This window comes from Hylobates moloch, unplaced genomic scaffold, assembly GCF_009828535.3.
Source record: "Hylobates moloch isolate HMO894 unplaced genomic scaffold, HMol_V3 SCAFFOLD_10, whole genome shotgun sequence".
NCBI lineage: Eukaryota > Metazoa > Chordata > Mammalia > Primates > Hylobatidae > Hylobates > Hylobates moloch.
In genome coordinates this window covers 8,455,907-8,475,835 of record NW_026652285.1, presented here as the reverse complement: position 1 = coordinate 8,475,835, position 19,929 = coordinate 8,455,907, and the positions used below count along the sequence as shown (strand labels likewise).

General features: G+C 40.5%; 1 protein-coding gene across 3 annotated transcripts in view; it reads left to right on the top strand.

The window, feature by feature from the left end:
• The first annotated feature begins 75 nt into the window (after positions 1 to 75).
• The window catches only part of VMP1 (vacuole membrane protein 1), a 134,218-nt gene continuing 114,364 nt past the window's right edge, over positions 76 to 19,929 (top strand). The window contains exon 1 of one of the 3 annotated variants that reach the window (XM_058445165.1): positions 76 to 203. The gene's annotated coding sequence lies outside the window, so the exon portion shown is untranslated. Of the gene's footprint in view, positions 257 to 19,929 lie in introns of all 3 variants that reach the window. The other 2 variants (XM_058445166.1, XM_032162905.2) reach the window with 2 other exon arrangements.

Genomic DNA, 19,929 nt, shown 5'->3' with positions numbered 1-19,929 from the left:
CGAGCAGTCATTCTTCCTCTTGCCACACCCACAGGGCCCGCACTAAGAGCCGAACTGAAATCCCGCGAGGATCAACCGAGCTCGCCGAAAGGAGGGAGGAACGTATCCCTTCTGGAGGCTGTCTCCGGGGGCAGAGGGACCGGACCGGAAGTGACGTGAGCGGGTTCCGGTTGGCCGGAGCCCAGCGGCGTGTGTGAGAGTCGGTAAGGAGCAGCTTCCAGAATCCTGAGATCCGGAGAAGCCGGGGTCGGAGCGGGTAGGTAAACTAACTCAGGGAATTGGGGACCGAAGTCTGAGGCTGTCCTCAGAGCTTGGCGTCTTCTGGAGCTCTCCCACTTAGGCATTGCGGATCTGGGGCAATGTGATTCCGACTTCTAGCAGTGTTTTAGGACGCTGCTGACTGGATTTCTCACCCTGGATGTCTCATGCTGGCGGTAGCCAGGTTATTTGGGACACCTTCTCATGGTTGGTCACCCGGACATTTGAACCCAGACACCGGGCTGTTCGTTCTCCTCTCCGCGTACTTGGAAGCCTTGCTAGGCTTCTTTAGAGAACCTCTTAGTCCCGGGATGTCCAGGACCTTGGTGTAAGTGGAGAAGGTCTTCCCTGCTGATGACTGAGCTGTTTCTCAGGGTCTGTCAGTTTGGTTTTTGCCCTCCCGAACCTCTAGCGCATGATGCTAGATGTATTCGCTCCTAAACGAAATCCAGGCGTGCAAGTGCCATCTAAAGCTCTGGTGGTACAGGGTAGCCAAGGGAATAGGCCTTCGCTCCGTAGAGCCCTTGGAGAGGAACTTCTCAGATTTTTCACTGCCTTAATGAAAAAGAGTTGTCTGCCTTTCCAAACCCCTGACCCCCGACCTCTGTATTTTATTACAGTGGAGGTATTTGCAGTAAAACGTGAAGGTCGACTTAATCTCTAAAATTCCGGAAACCATATGTGGCCCTGTGTCACACTGCTAGATTACTTATGACCTCCAGAAGATTTTACACAGTCATCTTTTATTTACCTGCAACTCCATGTAAAAATCTAATAATACACGTAGAGTGGCCACTGTTGACGTGTTTTGGCAGCATCGCTCCTTATCCTAATGTTAACGTCTTTCATTTCTACTTTGGGGCTTGTCAGAGATTTTTGTGGACAGATTGCATTGATCATTTGAAGAAGCTTGTACAAGAGTTTGTAGTGTTGTCATGATAGAATTTAATATTCCAGTTGCTACTACCTACTAATTGTATTGTTATTAGCTCTGATTTTAGTTGTGTATTCTTAGCATAGATGATGAAAGGAAGAAACGTATTTACTAGCCATCATTGTATGCATTGTAGCTTATGTTTTTACTGTGGAAGAGGGATGGTGGTACCTAGACAAATGTGACTGATTTGTGTAGGTATGAAGTGATTCTCTCAAGTAGAAATTTTATATTTTACTACTTTGCCTACATTATCTTAAGGCACTGAAGGTTACTTTTTTCCTTTGAGGGATATATCCTACTTGATTACAATTGATTAATACAGTTTAATTTCTGTGAGTCACATTCCAGAAGAAAATATACATAGAACCATGATGCCTTTTACCAGTATACCTATAGCTAGTTTAATCAGTTTGTCAGTTTACATATTTTTCTTATTTTGAGTTTGAAAATTTGTTCACGCTTGGCTTTGAAACAAGGTGACAAAATTTGAGATATGGAATTATGATAGACGTATCATTAGTTTAACATTCAGTAAATTTGCTTCTTGATTATATAACTGCCAAATCTGATCTTATATTCTTTATGTTCAATTGAAGGACTGATTATCCAGTTTTTCTCACTTTTCCAACTTCTCGCTTTTGGCTTGAATCACCACTTTTTAGGATTTTGGTGACTATTAAACTTTAAATCAGAAGATCTGGATTGAAGTCTGGGCTCCAACACTTGTTAAGTAATGGCTGATAGGTTACCTAACATTCTGAGCTGGTCTAGATTGTGTTGATAAAAATTCTGCTCATTTTCTTTCATACAGCTGTCACAAAGATTAAATGAGATAGTAAACATGAAATTATTATATAAATGAAAATATGGTATCACTTTACTCTTAGGACTGGAGATACATCAGTGTAGAATACTGTTACTTTGCATCATTATCTGAAAATATTATCACATACTGTTCTGAGATGATCTTTGCCCCACCTTTGAAAGTTAGCAAAGAATAGTTTGATACCGTGATCCATTGAATTAGTCACCATGGTTAATAAATAGGTGCCTGGGATTACAGGCGTGAGCCACCGCGCCCGGCTCTATTGAGTAATTATATCACAGCTAATATACCTATAATTGCTCAAGAGTTTGTATTCTTGAACTACTTAATCTTTTCAGTAGTTCATGGGAGTATTTTCTCTTGTCCTTGAGTTTTTTAATGATAACTTTATTCTTTATAGATTATCTGGAAGGACTAGGCAGGTAGTGTTAAAAGCCAGGGCTATAAAGCTAGACTGCTTTTTTTCAAATTCCAGCTCTATTACTGTGCAACCCTTGGATTAGTTACTTTTTACTTCTTGCTATCTCAGTTTCCTCCTGGACAATGAAGTCAATCCCTTTCTTGTTAGGATTAAATGAATAGGTTTAAATAAAGCATTTAGAACAGTGTCTGTAGCATATAGTTAACCATGATTGTGATCATTATCATCATGTGGCCCCTAAGCTATTGCAAGAACTCTTTTCCAGCCCTCTTTTAAAAGCATAGCTTTATGTTGCTGCTTACTTAATTATTGTTTGCTCATTATTAATGAAGTTCCAGTAAATAAATATCTGAGTATACACTTCATTTTGTCTATATTTTACAACATATGTGAGATTCTTAACCAAATGAGGCATTCTTTTGGGCCATTCTGTTAACCTTTTGGTATTAACAGAATACATTATCTGTGTAAGCCATAACACAGAATTTGGCAATTGAAACTTTTGATGTTTAATGATGTCTTTTAGCACTTTCTTGGAATGGAAAGATCATTTTCCAGTGACATCTATTGCCTTATCTGTTCATTATCCAGTCAGTGAACAAACATTTTGTGTCCCAGGCCTTACACCAGGTTCTGGGGAAAACAATGGGAAATAAGAATTGTTAGGAAGGCAGCACATGAGGGTTTAAGAGAGAGTTAACAATGTGGATATATGCTTATTTGAGGCTGGAGCATAATAGACTTGGAATGCATTGACACGAGAAGATATAGGAAATATATACAGGATCCAGGTCATGCAGAATTTTGCAGGCCAAAGGAATGAGTTTGAATTTGATTTTGAGTGCAGTAGGAAATCATTCTACAATTTTAAGTAGAGAAGTAATAGGATTTATAAGAAGTTCATTGTTGCTCATGTGTGAAGGATGAATTGAAGGGGGCAAGAATAGAAATGGAGAGAGAAGTTGAGAGTCCACTGTAGTATCCAAGTAGAAGATGAAGACGTTCTGGACTAGAAGGGCAGCAAAGAAGACGGACAGTTGTGTGTGGATACCAAATATATTTGGTATAGGACTTGGTCCTGGGTTAGATGAGTGGTAAGCAAAAGGGAAGAGTCAGGGATGACTAAGCTTCTGGATTTAGTGACTGGGTGGGTGGTTGTGCCAGGTACTGGGAGAAGGGAGGTTTGGAGAAGACCAGGTTTGTTTGTTACAAGAAGGTGGGTAGGTGTAGGGAGAAAAGGACATGTTAATTTTGAGACACTTAAAGAATCATCCGTGGACACAGGAGGGGGGACATCACACACCGGAGCCTGTTGTAGGGTGGGGGAAAGGGAGAGGGACAGCATTAGGAGATATACCTAATGTAAATGATGAGTTAATAGGTGCAGCACACTAACATGGCACATGTATACATACATAACAAACCTGCACGTTGTGCACATGTACCCTAGAACTTAAAGTATAATAATAATAATAATAAAAACATCTAAGTCGTGCACTTACATGTATAAATCTAGAGGTCAAAACCAGAAATACAAATACGGGATAGTATTTTCAACCATGGACCAGATGAGTCACTTGGGGAGACAGGAAGAGGAGAGGGCTGAGGTCAGGTAAAAGAAAGATCTGGGCTGGATGCAGTGGCTCACTCCTGTAATCCCAGAACTTTGGGAGGCTGAGGTGGGTGGATCGCTTGAGTCCAGGAGTTCGAGACCAGCCTGGACAACATGGCAAAACCCCATCTCTTTTTTTTTTTAACTAAAAAATAAAAATATCTGACAAAGGAGACTAAGAAGGTGTTTTAGGGCTGGGCACAGTGGCTCACACCTGTAATCCCAACACTTTGAGAGGCCAAGGTGCGCAGATCACTTGAGGTCAAGAGTTCAAGACCAGCCTGGCCAACATGGTGAAACCCCATCTCTACTAAAAATACAAAAATTAGCTGGGCGTGGTGGTGGGCACCTGTAATCCCCACTGCTAGGGAGGCTGAGGCAGTAGAATCGCTTGAACCCGGGAGGCAGAGGTTGCAGTGAGCCAAGATCGTGCCATTGCACTCCAACCCGGGCAACTGAGCAAGACTCCGTCTCAAAAGGAAAAAAAAAAAGAAAAAGTGTCTTAGTCCGTTTTCTGTTGCTTATACCAGAATACCTGAAACTGGGTAATTTATAAAGAAAAGGAATTTAATTTTTATAGTTGTGGAAGCTGAAAAGTTCAAGATCGAGTGGCCACATTGGGTAAGGGCCTTCTTGCTGGTGGGACTCTGCAGAGTGCCGAGAATATCACATGGAGGGGGAGCTGAGTGTGCAAGCTCAGTTCTCTTTTTCTCTGCTTATAAAACAACCAGTCCTAACCCCATGATAACCCATTAATCCATTAACCCATTAATTTATGAATGGATTAATTCATTCATAAGGGCAGAGCCTCCATGACCTAATCACCTCTTAAAGGCCTTGTCTCTCTATACTGCCACATTAGGGGTTAAATTTTAACATGAGTTTTGGAGGGGACACATACTCAAACAATAATAGAAGTGTTTGAAAGAAGAAAGGTCAGATACACAAAACTAATAAAAGTGGTTACATCTAGCAGGGAGAGTGGGGAGCAAGGTTTTTCACTTTTTTCAAATGTATATATATAATTATTTTAAAGCACATGAAAGTTGTTCTTGCGTTTTTTTTTTTTTTTCTTTTTTTTTGTGGGGGATGGGGGCGGTGCGGGGAGAGGGCTTTGAGCCAGGATCTCTATCACCCAGGCTAGATTGTTAGATTGCAGTGGCACGATCACAGCTCTCTGCAACCTTGACCTCCTAGGCTCAAGCAATCCTCCCACCTCAGCCTCCTGAGTATCTGGGACCACAGATACCATGAGGTGCATGCCACCACACAGGAGTAATTTTTAAAATTTTTTGGTAGGGATGGGGTCTTGTTATGTTGCCCAGGCTGGTCTTGAAAGTTCAGTCTTGAAAGTCCAGGCTGGACTTGACCAAGTCCTCACTTGGTCTGGGACTCAAGTGATCCTCTCATCTTGGCATCCCAATGTGCTGGGATTACAAGCATGAACCACTGTGCCTGGCCTATTTCTGTATTCTCTATTCTTTTCCATTGGCTTCTAACTATCCTTTTACCAATACCACACTGTCAAGATTACTGTAGATTTATAGTAATTGTTGACATCAGTTAGTGCAAGTCCTTCAACTTCGTTCTTTATCCCAATTGTTTTCGCTACTCTAAGTTTTTGCATTTCTATAAAAACTTGAATTGCTTTTTTTATAAAGCTTGCTTGAATTTGATTGATCTTCATTAAGGCTATACATCACATTGAGGCATGTATTAGTGTGTTTTCACACTGCTGTAAAGGTACTACCTGAGACTGGGTAATTTATAAAGGAGAGAGGTTTAATTGACTCACAGTTCTGTATGGCTGAGAAGGCCTCAGGAAACTTACAGTCATGGTGGAAGGGGAAACAGGAACCTTCTTCACAAGGCAGCAGAAGAGAGAAGAGTGTGAAGGAGGAACTGTCAAACACATAACCATCAGATCTCGTGAGAACTCACTATCATGAGAATAGCATGGGGGAAGCCGCCCCCATGATCCAATCACCTCCCTCTCTCGACGTGGGGATTACAGGACCCTCCCTGGACACATCGGGATTACAGTTTAGGTGGGGACACAGAGCCAAACCGTATCAGGGGAAATTGACATAGTAACAATATCGAGTCTTCCAAACAATCAACAAAACATGCTAATCATTTATTTAGGCTCTGTATAATTTATTTTCTTTCTTTATTTCATTTTAGATTTTGCTTATATTTTGTTAAATTTGTCTCTAAATATTTTATATTTTCAGATGTTACTGAATCTGAAATTTTAAAAAATTATTCCAAGTATATAATAGTCCAATTTTTATTCCAAGTATATAGTGGAAAGTATTAGTTTTGATCTTTTATCCTGTGACCTTGCAAATTCACTTTGTTCTAGTAGTTCTGAGCATTTAAAATTTTTCTTTTATTTTGGCCTATGTTATTTAGGACTGTGTGCATTAACTTCTAACTACCTAGAAAATTTTTTATTTCTTTTTTTTTGTACTAAAGGTTGACATAATTTCTGGCTTATCAGAGATTGTCATTTATAATGTCCATTCTTAGCAATTTTTTGAGACTTGTTTCTTAGCTTAATCATAAGTGTGGCTCATGAAAAAGTTCAGTATCCCTACAGTGATGTTGCTTTAGAATAGAAAGAATAGAGGATATAAATGTCAGAGCAGGTGTTCACCCAGACTTTTCCAAGTCCAAATTCGGTAGTTCTTCTACTTTAGTGTACACAACAGTCCAGTGAGAGTATTTTCACCCCAGTTATACAAGTGTAAATGCCCCCGTTATTTAGGGACAGTAAAGTAGGGAGTTTCAGATAGTTTCATAGATACTATGTGAGTTTCGTAGATAGTTTAAGTACTAAGAATCAATAGGGATGAGTGTTCTGTTAATTCTAGTAATGGGGAACATTTGAAAATACTAGGACAAGCTAAACTTCTGGGACTGTTTTTTCATCTTGTGTGCATATGTGACTCTGGAATTCCTCAGTGACCACTGAAAATCCTCTCACTGGACTGTTTTGTATAGTAGAAGAACTATTGAATTTGGACTTGGAAAAGCGAGGTTGAACTCCTGCTTTGACATTTATATGCTGCCGACTTGCTATTTGGGGTCCTTGGAGCACTCAGTTTCTCATTTGCAAAAAAGCAAGGATAAAAATAACAGTCCCTTACAGACGGCTGTTAGCATTATGTTTGTTAACCTATTTTTAAACTATAAATCACTATACAAAAGTAGTTGTTATTACATACATCCAAAACTCTACCCTTGTGCTAGTTGGAATTTTTTTTACAACTAGAAAGGAAATTATTGCACTCATTTACTCCATGTGCCTAATAACTGAATGAGGAAAAAGAGAATCAGGCATGTGAAGTGACAATGCCAAGGTCTCACAGTTAGCCAAATCTCCCAACTGTAGTCTGGTATTCCTTCATTATCTTAATTCTTCACCTTACTCTTAGTCCCCCCCTCTTTTTTTTTTTTTTTTTTTTTTTTTGAGATGGAGTCTCGCTCTGTCTCCCAGGCTGGAGTGCAGCGGCACGATCTCGGCTCATTGCAAGCTCCGCCTCCCGGGTTCACGCCATTCACCTTCTTCAACCTCCCGAGTAGCTGGCACTACAGGCGCCCGCCACCATGCCAGGCTAATTTTTAGTATTTTTCGTAGACACGGGGTTTCACTGTGTTGGCCAGGATGGTCTTGATCTCCTGACCTCGTGATCCGCCCGCTTTGGCCTCCCAAAGTGCTGGGATTACAGGCGTGAGCCACCGTGCCCGGCCGGTCCCCTATCTTTTTGATGAAAATGTTTTGCTAAGATTGCATTGGTTATGAAAAACTGCAGGAACATTTAGAAGTAGATTAAGAGAAAATGAGAAATGGGATTTTTCTTTTTCTAATCTCTCTCTTTTTTTTTGAGACACACTCTTGCTCTGTCACCCAGGCAGGAGTGCAGTGGCACCGTCTCGGCTCACTGCAACCTCTACCTCCCAGGCTCAAGCGATTCTTGTGACTCAGCCTCCCAAGGAGCTGGGACTACAGGCCTGCACCACCACTCCCAGCTAACTTTTGTATTTTTGGTACAGACAGGGTTCCACAGTGTTGGCCAGTCTGGTCTCGAACTCCTGGCCTCAAACGATCCTCCTACCTCCCACCTCTGGCACAGTGGCTCATGCCTGTAATCCCAGCACTTTGGGAGGCCAAGGCGGGAAGATCACCTGAGGTTAGGCATTTGATAACAGCCTGGCCAACATGGAGAAACCTTGTCTCTACTAAAAACACAAAAATTAGCTAGGCATGGTGGCGCGTGCCTGTAATCCCAACTACTCCAGAGGCTGAAACAGGAGAAGTACTTGAACCTGGGATGTGGAGGTTGCAATAAGCCGAGGTGGCACCACTGCACTCCAGCCTGGGTGACAGAGCAGAGCAAGACTTTGTTTTAAAAAGAAAAAAAAAAGTTAGACCCAGAGCAGTTTATAATTTTTCAACAATTAGAAACCTGTGGTGAGTTGAGTGTATTTTATACATCACTAGATTTAAGTTGAGGAACTTTTTAGGCCAGAAATACCCTCATTACCTGCTGATCCATTATTGGGGGATTTATGGAGATTCCGAATGCTTTTAAATTGCATCCTAATTTGGGGTTTTAATTTGTCTAATTCCCTAAGACTGACTGACTTCCTTCCTTTCTTTCCTCCCTCCCTCCTTTTTTTTTTTTTTTTTTTTTGTGAGACGGAGTCTCGCTCTGTCACCCAGGCTGGAGTGCAGTGGCACAATCTCGGCTCACTGCAACCTCTGCCTTCCGAGTTCACGCCATTCTCCTGCCTCAGCCTCCCGAGTAGCTGGGATTACAGGCGCCTGCCACCACGCCCGGCTGATTTTTTGTATTTTTAGTAGAGACGGGGTTTCACCGTGTTAGCCAGGATGGTCTCAATCTCCTGACCTGGTGATCTGCCCGCCTCGGCCTCCCAAAGTGCTGGGATTACAGGTGTGAGCCACCACGCCCGGCCCCTCCTTTCTTTTCTTCTCCTTTCTTTTAACACGGTCTTACTCTGTCACCCAGGTTGAAGTGCAGTGCCACAGTCATAGCTCACTGCAACCTCAAACTCCTGGACTCAGGCAGTCCTCTGGTCTCAGCCTCCCAAGTAGCTGGGACTACATGCACATACCACCACACCTGGCTAATTGTTTTTGTTTGTTTGTTTTGTTTCATTTTTTTCTTTTAAGAGATGGGGTCTCACTGTGTTTCCCAGGTTGGTCTGGACCTCCTGGCCTCAAATGATCCTCCTGCCTCGGCCTCCCAAAACGGTAGGGTTATTACAGGTGTGAGCCATCACGCCCAGCCCTCCCCAAGACATTAGAAAGTTGAAAAAAATTCAAAAAGCTTTTTTCATATATCCCCATTCATGTTATTATGAATTTTCAGAGTACACGTTCTTTAACCGGAACAACCACATGATAGATATAACGTAGATAGACATATCAGATGACACTCAGATATGTCTGATAGTTACTCTGAAATTGTGCATTTTATTTGAATTATCTTTGGCCTTATACCCCTGCACAAGTGGAAAACTGTATCAAAGCCTCATTTGTCAAGATATATTACTCAGATTAGTTACTTTGTTTCCAAGAGTAGATCACAATTCCTTAATCTTAACAGTTTTAGGGAAATCTACAGCTATTTTGGAGTAGTCTAATCCAATTAAGAAAAGATACTTCTGGAGGTTGAGGCCAGAGCATCGCTTGAGCCCAAGAGTTCCAGCCTGTGGTGACCTGTGACCATGCTACTGCACTCCAGCCTGAGTGACAGAGGAAGACCCTGTCACAAAACAAACAAAAAAATAGATACTTCTGAAAGCAAGAAAGGTTACTGAGAAGCATAATACTTATTGGCTATCTTTGTGTGCCTTGTATGAAGAACAATGTGTTTTATTGAGCCCACTGACATAATTTTTTTTTGAGAAAGTAAAATTCATCTGGATAGATGATTTTTTTTTTTAAAGAAAGTATGTTCGTTTTATTTTGGGATGATGTTGCCAAGAAAATGAAAATAAATGGTTTTGTTACTCTCACTTTCTTTTCCTTTTCTACCTTGTTAACTTTTCCAATAACTCTTGTATTACTCAGGGAGATGCTTTTATCATGTTATCCATAAATGTTTTTTTGTTTTGCTTGGTGGGGGATTCTCAGTAATTTACTTGCACATTGTTTTTGTATTACAAGTGTGGCTAATGTTTAAAATGAATGGAGTATTATAGTCTTAGCACTGGATATACAGCCTACAAAGAACCTTTGTGAGCTGATTTTTGCAGTGTTTTCTAAGCACTTCCTCAGGAAACAAATAAAAAAAACCCCACATTTAATGTTAACTCTGTTTTAAATGCTTCAGCTGCAGTTAAGGTCTGTTACACTCCTTTAATGCATTTCTTGTATCTATGTAAGTGTTCAAAATGAAAATTATTTGGTGTTTGAGTTATGCTTCTGCCCGGTTTCTGTCTTCTCAACCCCATCCACAGACCTGTAAGATTTGTTTCAGCAACCTCATTCTTACAAAACTAACTTACATACGTGCACTCGGTGCAAAGTAGATGCCATTGAAGGTCAAGAATATGTGTTAGATTTCTGTTTGAGGACATTTCAACATTTTAAACATACTGGGAATACTTGGATTTACTCCTACATCTAGGAATCTCACTGACATTGTATCATCACAGATTTAAAAAATTATTGCTACTTTATTGAATTTTGAAAAGTGGCTCTCATTAAAAATGATTATTTCATCTTATTTTAGCTATGTGGATAGACTAGAACCCTTTTACCTCATAATAATTTTTGATGGATTGTCCTTGTTGTACATTTCAAGATGTTTAGATTGATGAAGAATAATTCATTTTTGTTACTTAACATAAACTAAGATTGTTCTAAATCTGTGGCTACTTCTGTTGTGTAAGCTATGGAAACCAGTTACATACGCTTTTGTATAGCATACTAATAGGGAAAGGAAGTACCTGTAAGTGAATACTCAGGGCAGCATTTACCATGCTTTTTTTGGAAAATTGTGACATTTGAGAAGCATGGAGATTGATGGGTATGATACTGCATTTAAAAATATTAAAGAGCATGGAGAAACTAACGTTAAGTGACTGCTATGTGCCAGTCACTGTGTAGTGCACTTATATATTATTTATCTTGGACAGGCGTGGTGGTTCACACCTGTAATCCTAGCACTTTGGGAGGCCGAGGCGGGTGGATCACCTGAGGTCAGGAGTTCCAGACCACCCTGACCAACGTGGTGAAACTCCGTCTCTACTAAATACAAAAACTTAGCCAGATGTGGTGGCAGACGCTTGTAATCCCAGCTACTTGGGAGGCTGAGACAGGAGAATCGCTTGAACCCAGGAAGCAGAGGTTGCAGTGAGCCGAGATTGTGCCATTGCACTCAAGCCTGGGCAACAAGAGCGAAACTCCATCTCAAAAAAAAAAATTATCTTAAAGTAGAGAAGCTAACTTGCTGAGAGTCCGCCAAAGCAAAACAAAAACATTTAAGGATGATATAAAAATAGGGATGGGGGCCTGGCACAGTGGCTCACACCTGTAATCGCAGCACTTTGGGAGGCCAAGGTGGGCAGATCACCCGAGGTCAAGAGTTTGAGATCCACCTGGCCAACATGGTGAAACCCTGTCTCTACTAAAAATACAAAAATTAGCTGGGTGTGGTGGCACGCACCTGTAATTCCAGTTACTCGGGAAGCTGAGGCAGGAGAATCGTTTGAACTCAGGAGGCGGAGGTTGCAGTGAGCTATGATTGCCCCATTGCACTCCAGCCTGGGCAACAAGAGCGAAACTCCGTCTCAAAAAAGAAAAATAAGGATGGGGATATTTTACAAATATGCACAAATGCAAATTATTTAACCTAAAGTCATATAACTAGTAAGTCAGGACGTATTGGCCCCTTTCAGCCACCAAATTTTCCTTTTTCCCTATAAAATGGGTCATGATGAAGACGATAATAAGTAAGATTAACAGGGTATGTTGATGCTGGATTAGTCACTGTTGCAGTTTGAAGACACATGCAGTAAAATACATCAGGTTTTTCTGGATAAAAGGTAGTCTGGCTAGACAAGATGGCTCACACCTGTAATCCCAGCACTTTGGGAGGCCGAGACAAGAGGATCACTTGGTAGCCAGAAGATCACTCTGGTGTAACATAGTGAGACTCTGTCTCTGCAAACAAAACAAAACAAAACAAACAAAACTATTCTGCAATCTGGATACCCTTATTTATACTAATCAACATTGTATTGCTCTGCCAGGGTTGTCATAACAGAATACCACAGACGAAACATGGCGAAACCCCATCTCTGTTTAAACAACAGAAATTGTTTTTCTCCCAGTTTTGTAGGCTGCAAGTCCAAGATCAAGGTGCCAGCAGGGTTTATTTCTGGTGAGGACTCTCTTCCTGGCTTACAGACACTCTCTCTGTGTCCTTACATAGTCTTTCCTCTGTGTCCAGGTAGAAGAGAAAGCTGTCTGGTGCTTCTTCCAATAAGGACGTGAGTGCTTATTAGAGTACCACCCTTATTACCTCATTTAACCTTAATTACCTTCTTAAAGGCAGTATCTCCAAGTTATAGTCACATGAGTGTTAGGACTTCACCATATGAATTTGGGGGGCCACAATTCAGCCCATTACAAGCATATGCTCTCCTTATAGCTAATCAGCATGAGAAGTCAGATTATAAACAAAATACTATTTGGGTGCATGAACTCAAAGGTGGATGGTAAGATATCAAAGGCCTTGGTAATCATGATGCTGTGTGCCCCAGTAGATAGGAGATTTATAGGCTAACTTCTGCTGCACTGTGCTGGAGATAGACTTACTATTTTGTTTTGTTGAACTTCTCTTTTATCATAAAACCAGTCCCCTTAAATTATTTTTTTTCAGGCAGTTTAGTTAATAATTTTATGGTTATGAGCCCAGCCTAATAATGCCCCCCAGTATAACATAAAAAACTTACAGTAACTTGTACTCCCACTTCGATTAGATTTGAGTCTTAGGCTTGGCACAGTGGCTTATGCCTGTAACCCCAACACTTTGGGAGGCCGAGGCTAGTGGATCGCCTGAGGTCAGGAGTTCAAGACCAGTGTGGCCAACATGGTGAAACCCCGTCTCTACTAAAAAATACAAAAAAACTAGCCCGGCATGGGGGCGCATTCTTGTAATCCCAGCTAGTGGGGAGGCTGAGGCAGGAGAATGGCTTGAACCTGGAAGGTGGAGGTTGCAGTGAGCTGTGATTGCTCCACTGCACGCCAGCCTAGGTGACAGAGCAAGACTGTCTCAGGAAAAAAGATTTGAGTCTTTAACTCCTAAATCACATTTTGGGGCCAGCTCTTACATTACCTCACTTTTCTAGATTGAGCTTGTCCCTTTCAAAATTCTCAGAAAAATAATTTTTGATTTAGTTTGGAGGGTGGGGTTGTCTTCCCAATAGGTCGGTGTACTCCTAAGATCGCCGTTGTATCTGGGTCCTGCCTCCAGATTTGTCACTAACTTGTTCTGTGACATTATACAAGTCCCTTACCTCTGAGATGTTTGTCTGTGAATAAGTGGAATAGGCTTGATATTCTCTAAAGTTCCTTTTGTGATTCTGATTATTCTTACAGCATATTCATAAAGCACTTTCATAAAGCAGTATGGCAACATCATTTTGCCTTTGAAAGAAAGAATTGTCAGTATGTAGAGGGTATTTAAGGCTGAGTGAATAGATGACATCATTAGGGAGAGAATATAAAGGGAACACAAAAAGGAATCTAGGACCAGGCTTTGAAGAACCCCAGGACATAGAGCAGGGGGAGCCATCAGAGAAATAGGAAGAAAAATGAAAATATTTCAAGAAATAGGGAGTGGATACTTGTGTTCAGCGAAGGTAAGAGGTTCAGTAAGACGTGTCCTTTGGATTTGGCAAGTGAAGGTAATCGGTAATCTTCACAAAAGCAATTTATTTTTGTCAGGGCAGAAGTCATATTACAATGGATCAGGCAGAAATTTGGTGATGAGTAAGTGGAGCCTGTATATGTAGGCAACTCTTTTGAGAACTGTTTATGAAGAAGGAATGAAAAATGGGAAATACTGAATACTTATTTTCTGGTGAGAATAAAGGGGTAAAGATTGATTACACAGTGAGAACAGAAGGAGCAAAGTCCCTGAGAAGGAGGAAGGAAACGATATATATACATTGACATAATGGCCTTTGGTGAGTAGAGGACACTGCCGAGTCATAAAGAGAGAAAGAATGCTGACATGGGTGAAGTGTAAATATTTTAGTAAACTTAGTAGTAATGGGATTGGCAAATTCTCTCACTGCTTTTGTTATTTAAAAAAATGTAACAGGGCTGGATATGGTTCATGCCTGTAATCCCAGCACTTTGGGAGGCCAAGGCGGGGGGATCACTTGAGCCCAGGAGTTCAAGACCAGCATGGGCAACATGGGGAAACCCAGTCTCTACTAAAAATACAAAAATTAGTTGGACATGTTGGCATGTTCCTGTAGTTCCAGCTGCTCGGGAGGCTGAAGTGGGAGGATCACTTGAACCCAGGAGGTCGAGGGTGCAGTAAGCCATGATTGCACCACTGCACTCCAGCCCGGGGGACAGAGTGAGACTCTGTCTAAAAAAAAGAAAAAAGAAAGTCAATGTCTGAAAATAAGAAAGGAAAAAGGAGGGTAAAACGTTTTAGGAGCAAAAACAAAGAATGAAACAGTTGTCAAAGTAAAAAAAAAAAGTTTATTAGCAGGAATCATTAATTTTAGGTTTGAGCTTTGGCATCTTAATAACTGGGCTAGGCACAGTGGCTCAAGCCTGTAATCCCAGTACTTTGGGAGGCTGAGATGGGCGGATCACTTGAGCCCAGGAGTTTGAGGCCAGCCTGGACGACATGGCAAAACCCCATCTCTATAAAAATTAGCCTGTTGTGGTGGTGCACACATGTAGTCTCAGCTACTTGAGAGGCTGAGACAGGAGGATTGTTTGAATCCGGGAGGCAGAGGTTGCAGTGAGCCAATATTGTGCTATTGCATGCCAGCCTGCGTAACAGAGTGAGACTTTGTCTCAAAAATAATAATAGGCGGGGCACGGTGGCTCACGCCTGTAATCCCAGCGCTTTGGGGAGGCCGAGGTGGGCTGATCACGAGGTCAGGAAATGGAGACCATCCTGGCTAACACAGTGAAACCCCGTCTCTACTAAAAATACAAAAAAATTAGCCAGGCCTGGTGGTGGGCGCCTGTAGTCCCAGCTACTCGGGAGGCTGAGGCAGAAGAATGGCGTGAACCCGGGAGGTGGAGCTTGCAGTGAGCCGAGATGGTGCCACTGCACTCCTGGGCGACAGAATGAGACTCTGTCTCAAAAAAAAAAAAAAAAAAAATAGCCAGGCGTGGTGGCGGGTGCCTGTAGTCCCAGCTACTTGGGAGGCTGAGACAAGAGAATCACTTGAACCCGGGAAGCAGAGGTTGCAGTGAGCCGAGATCGTGCCACTGCACTCCAGCCTGGGCAACACAGCGAGACTGTCTCAAAATAATAATGATAATAATAATAATAACTGGCACATAAGGGACTGTTGATATATATTTGTTGAATTAAGAATTTGAAGTGGCTTTGTAATTGTGTGATTTTCTTCAGTTATGTTCAGCTGCTTAGACAGATCATAAGAATGCAGATGATTCTGGAGGCTTTGCAGTTTTACAAAGTTTTACAGTACGTATGATTGGGGGAAGAAGAGGCAAAGTAATTGAGGATGTTTTCAAGGGAATTTTGAAAGGCAAGGAAAAATGTTAAATCCTTTACAAAATGGTTAAAATGCAGAAAACTTTTAAGTTTTTATAAGCTTAACTATTAAAACACTAGTGGTTCTTTTATTTTGGCTGTTTCATACTTGGATGGTTTTAAATCATCCTAAATGGTCAAAATGCCAAAAAAAAAAAAAAAAAAGGGTTTTGATGCTTTTATAAGCTTAACTGTTTAGACTCTCAGTGGCTCTCTTGTTTGGCCTTGTGCTATATTTCCTTCTTTTGGGATTGGCAAGAAGGTTTTGAAAAGTTGTTTTTTAAACTGCGAATTTATTTTGTTTATGAAGAAATAGACTGATGAAAATAACTTCGTTCCCTGGGTTATTTCTTACAAAACAAAATTTCAGACTGTTATGTTTTCTAGAGAGAATTTTGGAGAAGGAAATGTCAGTATGCTGTTCTTTTTTAGCACGTTGTGTAAGAACACATTATTTGCTCAAATGAAAACCCGTGTTGCAATAGCTTAAAAACAAAACCTTCAAATAATTGTGCAATACCATTGTTATAAGTATGCACTCATAGACCCAAAATGTTTTGGATAAAACAATGACACTACGGGAAAGAGTAAATAGGGGCAAATGAGTTCAATTATCAGTGTTTTGTAGGAGAAAGGTTTTAGAATGTTATTTATAAGGCAAACCCTTTTGTGCCCTGTTTATCTTTTCATCACAAATTAAATAAATTTTACTTGCTGTGATAGAGACGAATGGCTGGCTTTAAAATATCTTAAATATCCTTAAATATCTTATTTGTAAATATTTATCATATATTTAGATATTTACAAATGTTTAAATATCTTCAAAATATTTTAAAAAGATATTGCCTATAGGATTTGGCTGAATATGAACACACATTGTTTGTTTGTTTGTTTGTTTGTTTTTTGAGATGGAGTCCTGCTCTGTTGCCCAGGCTGGAGTGCAGTGGTGCAATCTCGGCTCACTGCGACCTCCACCTCCTGGGTTCAAGCGATTCTCCTGCCTCAGCCTCCCTAGTAGCTGGGATTACAGGTGAAAGCCACCACACCCAGCTAATTTATGTATTTTTAGTAGAGACGGGGTTTCGCCATGTTGGCCAGGCTGGTCTGGAATTCCTGACCTCGGGTAATCTGCCCGCCTCAGCCTCCCAAAGTGCTGGGATTACAGGCATGAGCCACCACACCTGGCCAAACCCACATAGTTTTAAGTATTTGCAGAACTGAAGTATAGCTTCAAGTTAAATGACTGGCAGATGGAAAATCATTAACTTTTTTATATGGTTCCATTTCAAACATCCTCAGTTGATTTTTTTATTAATAAAATTCAGATTTGTGAAATAGATTTCCATTTTGTAAATCTATTGTGATACTCTAGCATCTTTGGGTTTTGTTGTTACTGTTTTGTAATTGCTTGGGCTACATTATCTTTTGGCTGAATCTTCACACAAGTATGACTTAAGTTTGCAGAGTCAAACTTTCAGCTTCTATGAACTGGTCTGAATGTATTGTCCTGTGAGCTCCCATAGTGCTTTCTACTTCATGATCTTCATCATAGCTAGTATATATTGAGGTCATGTGAAAGGTGAGGCAGTATGTTAGTATTTTATGTACATTATTTTGTTTAATCCTCAACCTTCTGATGTGTGTCATGTTATCTCTGTTTTATAAATTAAGAAAAACTGATGTTTAGAGAGATTTACAAATTTCTCCAGTCTGTTAGACTTTTTTTTTTTTTTTTGAGATGGAGTCTTGCTCTGTCGCCTATGCTGGAGTGCAGTGGCGCAATCTCCACTCACTGCAAGCTCTGCCTCCTGGGTTCATGCCATTCTCCTGCCTCAGCCTCCCAAGTAGTTGGGACTACAGGCGCCCGCCACCACGCCTAGCTATTCTTTGGTATTTTTAGTAGAGACAGGGTTTCACCGTGTTAGCCAGGATGGTCTCAATCTCTTGACCTCGTGATCCGCCCACCTCAGCCTTCGAAAATGCTGGGATTACAAGTGTGAGCCATCATGCCTGGCCCTGTTAGACTCTTAAGACCTGACTAAAACATTGTCTTTTCATCTAATTTTATTAAAATGCCTATTTTATCCCATTCTGTCATAGTTGATTTCTTGTGTTCATTTGGCTTCTTTACCAGACTGTGATCCTCTTGAGGACAGGGACCTCCTTATCCTATTCATATTTGTATCCTCAGTGCCCATTGGAGACCCCAGAACTTTTAAAATGAGAGCTGAATGAACAACACTGGCATCACTGATACAATAACAATGAGGCATGTGCTGTGAAGTTGTTTTTTATAGTTTAGGCACTTTGTACGTTTATTACCTCCTACTCTTTTGATATATTGGCATTTATAGTCACACATGCATGCATATCAACAAACATACAGATGCATACATAGATTATTTCATCTACACATCAGTCATTTGAAAGTGGCAATTATTGTCCTCATTTTGTGAATCCAAACAATGAAGGACTAAAGAAAATGAAACTTTGCTTAAGATCACACAACTAATTAGTGGCAAATCTGGGATCAAATCCAGATTTTTCAGATTTTAAATCTTATGATTGTCTACTTAAGGCTATCTATACTAATAGAAACCTATATTTTATTTCTTGATGTGTTTATTTGCTCATTTAGCATTGAAGACAACAAAACAAAGGTATACACAAATGGATCGTATCTTAAAAAGGAGAACATTACAGTGATGAATGCGTGCTTTTTTTTCCAATGATTTTTATAGTCTTTCACTTGTTTTCCTTTATGAGGCATAAATTTTGAAAATAATTACAATAGTTAGAGTTTAGTCAAGGAATAAATTAGCACCAGCTATCAAACTACAGGAAGATTGGACCCATGACCATATCATATTCTGATCAGCTAAATATAAATCTAGTATGACTCTTGGCACATACAAAGTGTTCAGTTAATATTTGTTGAGTGAATAGGTAAACAAACCTTATACAAGCATCTTATCAAGTGATTTCATGAATTTTCTTTCTTAATAATATAATCCCCTAACTCATATATCTGAATTCTAAACTGTCACTGAATCTGCTCATAAAATATAAAAATTTGAGCCACTTGGCCATGAGAATACTCCTAATACTCTTGGGTCTTCTATTAAATATAAAGAAGCCTGGGTAGTGGCTCATGCCTGGAATCCCACCACTGTGGGAAACTGGGGCAGGAGGATCGCTTCAGGCCAGGAGATCGAGACCAGCCTGGCAACATAACTAAATGAATGAATGAATAAATGAGATTTGTAGAATAGTATACCATTCTTTTTCTATGAATATATTATTCATATGTATTCATAACATATATTTCCTATGAATATTTGGAAGTTTGGATAGTTCCTGCTGGTGACTATTCTTAAACAGCTTTATTGAAACATAATTCACATATCATATAATTCACTCATTTAAACGGTATATTCACAGCTATGCAACTATCAAAACAATTTTAGAACATTATCATCACCCCAGAAAAAAACCCACAACTCATTGGCAGCTACTCCCCATTTTTCTCCAGCTAATCTGCTAATCCACTTTCTGTTATTATGGATATGCATATTCTGGAAATTTCATATAAATGGGAATCATAACAAGTAGGCTTTTGTGACTGACTTCTTTCACTTAGCATATTTTCAGACTCCATTGATGCAGTAGTATGTATTACTACTTTATTTCTTTTTATGGCTAATATTTCATTGTTTGGATATACCATATACCATATTTCCTATATCCATTCATCAGTTGATAAGACATTTGGGTTATAGGCTGGGCGCGGTGGCTCACGCCTGTAATCCCAGCACTTTGGGAGGCCGAGGCAGGCAGATCACAAGGTCAGGAGTTCGAGACGGTGAAACCCCGTCTCTACTAAAAATACAAAAATTAGCCAGGCATGGTGGCAGGCACCTGTAATCCCAGTTACCTGGGAGGCTGAGGCAGGAGAACCACTTGAACTCGGGAGGCAGAAGTTGCAGTGAGCCAAGATCGTGCCAGTGCACTCCAGCCTGAGCGACAGAGTGAGACTCCATCTCAAAAAAAAAAACAAACAAAAAAAACACCTTTTGTCTG